The sequence below is a fragment of the Rhinoderma darwinii genome, chromosome 7, assembly GCF_050947455.1.
Source record: "Rhinoderma darwinii isolate aRhiDar2 chromosome 7, aRhiDar2.hap1, whole genome shotgun sequence".
NCBI lineage: Eukaryota > Metazoa > Chordata > Amphibia > Anura > Rhinodermatidae > Rhinoderma > Rhinoderma darwinii.
The window spans coordinates 113,601,317-113,610,338 of record NC_134693.1 but is presented as its reverse complement, the minus strand read 5'-3'; the positions used below and the strand labels follow the sequence as shown (position 1 = coordinate 113,610,338).

General features: G+C 35.7%; 1 protein-coding gene across 1 annotated transcript in view; it reads left to right on the top strand.

The window, feature by feature from the left end:
* Window positions 1-2,477: 2,477 nt before the first annotated feature.
* Window positions 2,478-9,022, top strand: part of LOC142658106 (sodium- and chloride-dependent GABA transporter 1) — a 141,363-nt gene continuing 134,818 nt past the window's right edge. Inside the window, exon 1 of the mRNA XM_075833853.1 lies at window positions 2,478-2,664. The gene's annotated coding sequence lies outside the window, so the exon portion shown is untranslated. The remainder of the gene's footprint in view (window positions 2,665-9,022) is intronic.

Below are 9,022 nucleotides of genomic sequence, written 5' to 3'. Positions count from 1 at the left end.
TACTAAAGAAACACATATCTACATCATACCTTTGATAGACATTTTGCCTCTTGTTTGCAAGTATTTTGTGACCTACAAAAGGTTGCAGGCCTCTGGCATAATGTATTGGATGGGTAATTGACAGTATCCCTGGTGGTCTAGAGTAGTGGAGGCATTAATACAGGCATGTCTGGTAATCTATGGGTTAATATATACTTAGTGTACAGTGTTTCCAGGCTCCAGTGATATCTCTTATGATCTGCTCATCACATTCAGAAGCTCCTTTCTGCCTAGGATTGATTAGAGAGATCTGTAAAGTGCAAGGAATAGAGGGGTTTGTGATTCATTAGCCACATAATTGTCCCTATGATCGGTCATGAGTACTCTGCCCGATCACTAAGGAAACTATATGGGAAATCTTACACCGCCATGTCCCCTTGTCTCCCTGGCCCACTGACATAGGTCTGTCAGTTGGACTGAATGGGCTGCCTTGTAAATATATGGGAGGAGCAATACTATCTAAAGTGCTACTATTATTAGCCCAATGAGATCAAGCAAATATGTATGAACTAGACTCTTCTGTATTGATTGATTCTTCAGGAGAGGGATCGCTTGATTTCCTGTGATTGACAAATTTTTAATCTATTCTACCATATTTATATAAAAAAAGAGAATGTTTACACATTCCCCTTTCCTTAAAATGTGGACAAGCTTGAATAGCTCCAAATCTCAATCCTGGCAAATCGATTCTTTCATCTTCAGATTAATAAAATGAAGAGGAAATAGGAAAAATAGGTTATTCAGTGTGAATCTGACATAATGTGAAAGTGAGAAAAATGATGTGGTCAGAACAAGGAGGAAGAACCATGTTCATGAAGGAAATAGTCAACTAGTGCAATGTATGTTTTGTACTGTAATATTTGTACTGGTTGTGTCTTTAGGTAAAGTCCTTTGAAATACAAGGTCTGATGAAAAGTAAAAAAGAAGAAAACAAGAGTAAGAGTTTTGGAAATAATTATACTCCACTGCAAAACAAACCAGAAGAACAAATGGAAATTGAATGAGATAGCTAGATAGATAGATAGATGATGGATGGATACAGAGAGAGAGAGAGAGAGAGAGAGATAGATATGAGACAGATAGATAAATAGATATGAGATGGATATTAGATAAATAGATGTTAAAAAGCAGAAAACAAACAGCATATCATAATATCACGAGCCACATCATCACATCATGAGTTGTACTGAGTCTATCTATCTATCTATCTATCTATCTATCTATCCATCCATCCATCCATCCATCCATCGCCAGAGTGGGAATCCTGTAATCAAGAATAAATGGGATATTATAGGTGCCGGTTCTGTCAAATATCATGGATCATAGGACAACAATAAATGACAAAACAATATAAAATATAGTTGTAAAGGAGGATAACATCTAGAAAGGCAGCTCAAAATGCTCAATGAGAAAACTCTCATGACTGGTCATATATGCTTAGTGTTTTGTTATAGGTCTTGGGGACAATTAGTGATAGAAGTAAGAGCTAGAAACATTTTTGAATGGAAAGATGCCAGATTAACGGGATTTAGGTCTTCCACGGCACCACTCTTCAAGCGTTACTGTTGATAACCTAAGTTATATGACCAAAAAGAAAGTAAGGCCTCATGTACATGGCAGAGTTGTGTGCACGGAGTCTCTACGGCAGCACATACAGTCCCACACGCCAGGTGCCATCGTTTGGTGCCTCTTTACAGAACCGTGTTACAAAGGTATTCTCCCCTAGAAGCAATTCTTCTAGGGCAGAATACCTTTGTAATGCGGAAATTAAAAACTTATTTTTTTGTCAGTTTCCAAATGGATCTGACTTGGTGCTTATGGGCCTCGGGGCAAAAGTTCTTCTTGGCCACCACCTCCTGACTTCTCTTCACAGTCGACGGTCACGGCCACCCCGTAACTTTCAGCTGCATTGCTGGTTCTCTTAAGTGACCCATTGATGCAGCACTAGCAGACAGGGACATTGCAAGCGTCTTAAAAAATTAAAGGCACATGCCCCAAGACATATGTTTCGCCCTCCCCGCAAAAAAACATCTATCTATCTATCTATCTATCTATCTATCTATCTATCTATCTATCTATCTATCTATCTATCTATCTATCTATCTATCTATCTATCTATCTATCTATCTATCTATCTATCCATCTTCCTACATCCTAATTATGAGTCTTGCTTTGTCCTACATTGGTCATATACCAAACCATTAGCTCTAAGTCCTGAGGATTGATACTATATACATTTTCTCCTCTGTATAACATCACCCGTGCAATCAAAATAATTTATATAAGAGAACTGCCGAATAATCAAGGAATTTTCCTATCACATAATTTGTACCGTTAGTAGAGTATTTTCTGTTAAAGAAAGCGAACACTATTGGGTTGATGTATGACAATGTAACAGAATATATCCATATTTTATTCAGCTCAGGTTCTTCTCATTTATTCTTGGGAGCTGGAGAGTAGCAGATGACATGGAGAGAGGTGTGTCTAAGTCTTGATGTGGAGGTTGAGTCTACTGAATTAGAGCTGTGCTGTGCTGATTTGGTGCTGAGAACAACTGAATTTCTACTGTGTGGAGCTGAAATGATCAAAAAATGAACCCTGGCCAGAGAGGCACATCTGTATCAGGTAGGATTTCCATGAATAGATAGAAACAAAGTTTGCATCTAAAAATGATCTTCCTGTAGTGAATTTAAAAGAGAACATTTGCTCTGATGCTGAACTATGTAACCGTATTATATCTGAGAGTATATATCTATAATAATAGCGGTAGTATCCAGATTTATAAGATGAAGCAAGCATGCATATATATTGTAGTTTGGTGTATTGCCTTCCAGGAAAATGTGATCTACTTATCTCAGTTTGACATTGCATGCAAGAATGCCATAGCTGATAGAATGTAAAATACATGAGATTTTAACTGTTCAAGCTATGTAGGTCCTCCGTACAGTCTGTGCTCTAGTTTACAGGTGTTCCTGCTGCCTTAATCTCTGTCAAAGGCAGTCTGGCTTAAGATGTTACAATGTGATGTTCATTTATAGCTACAATGAATTTAAGCATGTATAAGGAAAGTCAATATCCTGAATAATATGCCGACCAAAAATCAGTTGCTATGTTCGTGCTGTTTTCTATACCTAAAAAAAATTATATATATATATATATATATATATATATATATATATATATGTATATATATAAATACATATATATATATATATATATATATATATATATATATATATATATATATATATAAAATTATATTTATATATTAATTTATTATAAATATTTCAATATATGTTATATATAAAAGATTGCTATATTTATATATTTTTTCAAGGGCAAAATAATCCATATATATTTAATAATTAGCATTTTACTATAATATTAATATACAATGGTTTCCTTTTTACGATATGTAATTATTGTTATTGTTGATTATTTTGTCATAGTATTTTGGTTATTTAAAATAATGAGCAATTGCAGAGTATAGAACTGAAAAGTATAATTCAATATAATTATATAAAGAGAAAAAAAAGAGAAAATATTAATATTGTTTATCTTTTTAAAAAATATGTATAATGTGTATAGTTCAATACTAATATATATATATATATATATATATATATATATATATATATATATATATATACAATTATGCAGATCTGCGGTCATGGAAGGTCTAGTCTGACATCAATATACCTCTATATAATACAGCCTATAAGCAAAAAATATATAGTGCAAAGCAAATAGCACAATGCAAGCCTCGTACATTTTCCCAGGTAATGAATATAGATGGAATTAGCTTCAGCAAGTTGTGGTTGGAAGTCCCTGCTCTAAGCCAGTTGTTCCCCAGGTCTGCTTTGATTGCTCTGTTTGTCTTGCTCATTTTCAGCCCCTGTTGCAGTAGGCATTGCCATGCATCTTAAATACACAATGAATTTATCTTCCACCAAAGAAAAGACGAATGTCTCTTCGAGCCCTTTCAATCACCATTAAATTCATATTACTAGAATCACATTTCCTAGAAAAAGCTTTTATTGTAGGGGATTAACATCTGAATTGAGGCAAATGAACAGCTACAATTAATTTGTGCAAAGTGATGTGACAGCTTGCAGTTGTATTGTCTCACTTTTAGTTGCATATTTTTACAAGCCATATATATTTTCTATATAGCATTCTTTGACCATGTATTTGAAAAAATTAGGTCAGTTATAGTTTTTGACATGAAACCCTTTATACACAAAATGCCCAAGGTCATTAGAGCTGTTCTTTTCATCTCCAAGGGCATGAGGCTGTCGTCTTTGTTCATACACATTCTGGAAATAACTCAACATTTACCATTGTAAACTTTATATGGGATCATGTGTGTTTTTTGTCACAGTGTGAATGGAAAATCTGTTAAGCTTGATGAATAAATGCTTCTGTTTGCTAATTAATGGAGATGTCTGTCAACTAGAATTTAGCAGGACAAACAAGTGTTTCTAGCGAACCATCTTAGAGCCAAGTCTGTGATCATTGTTGTTGGCTCTACTCGGAATATGGTCTCTTGAATGCCATCACTTGCAGAACATCTCGAAATCTTCCTTTAGACTTAAAACCTTGGCCGCCATATTGTTTTCCTTCCCAATGAGTTGGTTGTAGATATATTTTCGTCTCATTACAATATGAGTATTTTTAGGGAATTTTTTTAGGTTTTAATTTAATATTTCTATAAATTAATAATTAATCATGCTTTTTTTATTTACAAATATTAAACACATGTGGTATACTCATTTAAAACCCTTTTTTATTTTTTATTTTCCAAGTTTAGAAATAAATATTTTTTTTCACTGAATTATTGAATAAAAATGTTAAATAAAAAAAATGTTAAAAAAATCTTAGATAACAAAAAGTGATAAAATAGATATAAAAACAATTGTTTACATATTAAAAAAAATGTAATAAACAATGGAAACCTTTCTACCATTATTATTTTTTTCTATACATTGATTGATGATCAACGCTTTGTTTTTGTTGAAAATATAGTTTAAAACAGTGTGTCTTTATTTTTATATAACACTGTAGCCCTGGTTTAAAAGAAATAGTATTTAAATGAAACACAAAAAATGTATATTCTAAAAATGTACATTTTGCTCTGTGTAAATGTGTCAGTCATTCACGAACATGCCTTCTTCTGTAAAACGAATAATTGAGTCTGAGTATATTTTATAGTAGTGAATATAACATGATGTAAATAATAGTTATAGAGCCTGAAGAAAAAAACTGTATAGAATACAACATAAATCCACACGAAAAATATTAAGCTGTTAGCAAATAGATATAAATGTATGTTGAATTTATTGTGTTCAGGAAAAATGCAAATGAGTGAAGATGTGCGTAGCTTCCTTATGTTTATTAATGGCTGCAAGCATTATTACGGAATTTTCATAATATTTATTCATTATGATATTAATATGCATGTTTTAGAGTAAACAAATATGTTCTGTTAGAAATAGTGCAATATTATGTTACCGTTAGAATGGGAGCTTGATGATGACAGTTGCCTTTTCCTGCTTAGCACATATAAGGAGAACTAAAAAGAAAAAAATCAGTAAGTGTTCAATAAATGGATATCAATAAAAAAATAAATAAATAAGGGTGACAACTGTAAAATGATATAAATTGCCAACCAATGAACTGGAGGTAAATTCCTATGAATATAGACTCTGGCTCTTGTAGCCCTGGCTTTGCTTCCTTGTTGTCAATAAAGTGAGCAATGTATTTCTTTGGCCAATTAGTTGTGACATCCATGTGACACATCAACGACATGCGCAGTTCTTCACTATGTTCTACCAATGAATTTCACACGTTGCATTGAGGTGCTGAACCATGGAGTGTTTTAGGCTAACCCATAACTGAGAGAAAAACAACTCAATCTTTCGAGTTGGCTAAGAGCTGGGAAGGGAGCGGCATTAAGTCTTACAGTTGGCAGCTGAAATTCAAACCTACCCACTAGTTTAGCTATTTTGAGGGTATGAATGGTGCCAAACCTCTATTGGAAAAATTAAAGTTGAATATTACTGACTGGACAAGAGGTAGGAACAGAAATAACTTGAAAATCATCCACTCTTATTATTGACTAACGCCACAGTAACACGGTCCAGAATCCACTTGAGATCCATGTGATTTCAATGGTAAATTTGCATCTGTATGCAGATGTAGTGGAAATTTCATGTGCCAATTTAAAATCTGCATCAATAAGAACAGATCAAATCCTCACATAGATCCGCTGCATGTCAAAATGCAGTATTCTGAGATAAGCCTCGGATTTGTGCTGTAGATCTGGCAGTAAATAAATGTTGGACTTGCCTGACATGTTTGAACATAGCCTTAGAATCTTGTTTGCTTAAAGGGGTTTTCCAGACACTAAAAATTGATAGCCTATCCTCAGAACTTTCGGGACCCCCTGTCTTCGAGACCCCAGCCGATCAGCTGTTTTGAAGGGGCCACAGATCTAGTATGAGGGCTGCTTCCCCTTCATTTCTTCCTGCTCACTGTGAGTCATCGACACGCATTTAGTGGCAACTCACAGGTATTGCAGCATTTTCTCCCATTCACTTCAATGGGAGAAAAGGCTGCAATACCTGTGAATCGCTGCTAAATGCGTGTCGATGACTCACAGTGAGCAAGAAGAAATGAAGGGGAAGCATCACTTGTACGAGAGCTGCAGCCCCTTCAAAACAGCTGATCAGTGGGGGTCATCAATTTTTAGTGGCTGGAAAACCCCTTTAACAGTCTAGTCTAGAAGGGATGGGGTGATAGGTGTTTGTTCTAATCTTCAAATCTTCAATTGGTTTGGACCTCTGCTAAGAAGAAAGAGGGAAGGCATACTAACAATGACGCCTGCCCCTCCATCGCTCCCATACCTGCAAGATTTTAGAAAATATGCAAATAGATATACTTACTGTTTGAAGCTACCTTTTAATGGCTTGACTATTGTAAAATATGCATGTTGAAAGCATTCACCGTATATACACAGTAGTTATAAAGGAATGAAGATGGTCAGCATTGATGTTTAAGTAATCTAACAGTGGTGTCATGGACCCATGTTGAAAGCAGAATACCCTACAGAAGAATCTGGTCTTCATCAACCTATTCTTTCTACACTCAGTCTTCCAGTTTTGGTGTCCATGTTTTTATTGGACTTGGAAAACACCCAAAAAAACCAAAAACAGAATAATATATGTTCAACTTTTATAGCCCATCCAAAGAGATACAAAGAAACTGTTCATGCCGTTATACAACACACCTCCCATGTGTTCAACTATTTTTTGTTGAGGGTGGCCTGTTAGGTATATTTTACCATTTTAAACAATCTCTTGTGTCTACAATAAGCTACTTTTTGCCACTGGAGAAGAGAGAGGTAAAAAATCCGGATGATCACCCTGGTGCAACCAACTTTGAGAAATTCTGATATCTGTAGAGACAGATAAAAAGGCTTCGTAATAGTTACGATAATTGAATGAGTATTTGTACATCAAAACAACGCGTTTCGAGGCCAAACTGGCCTCTTCCTCTGGTAAAGTACAAAGGATAGAGCAACTAGAAATATAAGCAGTTTAAATAGCAGACTATAATGGTGAAACAATCAGTCGATCATTGGTGTGTGGCTTGCTGGTTCACAGGTCATTAGGGCACGATCGTGGAGAGACAGATTGGCTACAGTGAAACAAATGGTAAAAATTGGTAAAATACTTTTAAAATGTAGCGGTTTGTCTCACATAGCTAGAAGAATTGGAATTAAGGTATTTACCATTTGTTTCACTGTAGCCAATCTGGCTCTCCACAAATATCAGAATTTCTCACAGTTGGTTTGAGCCATGGCGATCATCTGGATTTTCTGCCTCTCTCTTCTCCATGCTGATTCTGAACAAATTCCTGATCCAGACCAGAGCCGAGGCTGCAAATCTGCAAGACCGACAACTCATCGTGTTAATATACTCTCCGTCTCTTTGGATGTTGTGCTCCCAGGTCAGCAGATTTGACCACCCTTGAAAACCTTCACCTTTGTATCTTTTGATGCGTTATGTGCGCTTTGTGTTAACTTTTTTGCCACTGGACTACCAATAGATGTTTTTCACACAATACCGGTGTCTACTTATGTGGCTTAAGCTTCTGCTAACGCTGACCCCTATAGCTTCACCCCTGGTGGACCTAATATATAATGTAATGTACAAGGGGGACAGAATGAGAGGCAGGAAGAAAGACATATAAGTCATTTTTCTCCAGAACAAATTTTCATTTTGGGAATATCAGCCTTTATTTGTTTCTGAGCTACACAAAGTCAGAAATAATCCATTACATAACTACCGTATTATAGCTGACCACGATGAGTCAATATACTTGTCTTAGACCTATTCTAATAGTACACGTCTGATCTGCTCCATTATGCGGCCAATAAAATGGTTGCTAGTCAGGTCGAAAAACCCATAAGGTCATTTTACACCGGCCAATATGGGCCGTGAAAACAAGTGCCTATCAACGAGACAGCTCGTTGATCAGCGCTCAGTTGCTCCTTTGACAAGGAGCTATGATTGGTTATGTATGGGGACGAGCGATTGTTACTACGATCACTCGTCCCCATGCATTTCCATCATGTCGGCAGCACATCTCCCTGTTTACATATGGAGATCTGCTGCCGATGACGATAATATTTATTGTTGCATAAACAATTAGGTCAGCCGATGAACGAGCGTTTGCTCTTTCTTCGGCTGATCATTGCAATGATCGGAATTTTTAAATAAAAGCTCATTTGCCCGATGATTGGCCCGTGTAAAAGGGCCTTTACTCACACTTCTCCCTATTGTATAGCAATTAGAAAGCAAACTCATTAAAGTGCAAAATGATAATGCAAACTAGCCTCTGTCATATGTTTTATCTTTCCATGGTAAAGGCCCTGTAACACGGGCCAATTATCGTGCAAACGCTCGTGAATAGTACGCTC